We start from the raw sequence: 1,729 nt of genomic DNA on the forward strand, positions 1-1,729 counted from the left end.
GCTCGGGGGGAGTGATCGCGGCTCGGGACGGGCTGGGCACCGGTCAGCGGGTGGTGAGCAATTGCATTGTGCATCACTTGTTTTATAGATATTCTGTATATTCTCCTACTATTATTATTATTATTATTATTACTACTATTGTTATTCTTCTCTCTTATTAAACTGTCTCTATCTCAACCCACGGGTCTTACTTTTTTTCTTTTCTCCTATTCTCTCCCCCATCCCACAGAGGGAGGGGGGGGAGTGAGCGAGCGGCTGCGTGGTGCTTAGTTGCCAGCCGGGTTAAACCACGACACCCCTGGTCTTACGTTTACTGCTATTTCTGCTATTTCTACTATTTCTATTTAGGTACCCAGCCAATATTAGCCTCTGCTTTCATCTGTAAAGCTTCATGTATAGTTTGGTTTTTGCTGGCTATTCTGGCTAGTAACCTTAGTTCTTGAACAGTCCAATTTACTCAAAAAATGCTACAAGAAATCATGGACATGAGAATCAGTAGTTGTCTAGAAGAGACTGTTTCAATTTAAATTGGATTTTGGGAGTTCAGTAGGTCTTTTCTTGGAGCATAACATTTTTTTCTTTTTGATATGAATATTGTTACAGCAATTATATTCAGAAATGGGACTCTGAGTTGACTATAGCTTTGAAGTGGATGTTCCTGGGCCATTCTTCTACAGTTAGCTCCCCAAAGAAAAGCTAAAAGACATTTACATTAAAAACCCAAGATTTATTAAAATAAAATAAAATAATCATTAACTTTCTAAAAACAATCTCAAAGGACCAGGAAGGAAAGAATAAAAATGAAAAAGGGGTTATATACTATTTTCTTAAACGTTGCATATGTCCCTTGTTGTTGAGTCTTTGCTTCTAGACATTGCTTTTGCTAACCTTCTGACTTTGCTAGTTGCAGCAACTCTGCACAGTCCCCTAAACTCTATTTTTCATCTTTGAAACATAACTATTTTCTGTTTGGTCTATTTAACAGTTTCTCGGACTTTGCATCATCTAAAGGGTGCCACTCCTTGCTGATTTATGTTTGCTCTTCACTGCGTAGTCATTTGAACTTCCTCTTCCCTATATACAGTACCTCAGCATGAAAATGTCTAATGTCCTCTATCCATTCCCTCTTTTTGCATTCAACCTTGTAGACATTATATGTGGTAGAAATCCACTCCACATAATCAATTGAATGTCAAGAGCTATTTGGCTAAGCAAAATAGATAACTAATATCAGGTTAGTTGAATAACTCCATGCTCTACCAACTATATTGACTAGATGTCCATTGATTGTAATGGAAGTCTAGTCTCTGAGCTCCAATGTAGTCAGTGAGATGAGACTGTTAAATTTGAGTTTCTGACACTATGAGAAGAATTATACTCAAATTTTCCTGTTGCAAAATGGTATAAGATATCCCTTTGGTCAGTTGCTGTCAGCTGTTCCAGCTTTGTCTGCTCTCAATCTCTTCCACGCTCCCAGCCTAATCACTGACAGGGCAGGGTGAGGAACAGGAAAGGCCAAGTGCCCACCAAAGCTGCTCTATCACTCCCCTCCTCAGCTGTACAGGGGAGAGAAAAATATATTGAAAGGCTTGTGGATTGAGATAAGAACAGGGAGAGACCACTCACCAATTACCGTCATGGAAAAAACAGACTCACCCTGGTGAAATTAGTTTAGTTTATTACCAGTCAAATCAGAGTAAGAGAGAATAAAAAAAACCCCTGAATCTTA

The sequence above is a fragment of the Egretta garzetta genome, unplaced genomic scaffold (assembly GCF_000687185.1).
Source record: "Egretta garzetta isolate BGI_Z169 unplaced genomic scaffold, ASM68718v1 scaffold328, whole genome shotgun sequence".
Taxonomy (NCBI): Eukaryota; Metazoa; Chordata; class Aves; order Pelecaniformes; family Ardeidae; genus Egretta; species Egretta garzetta.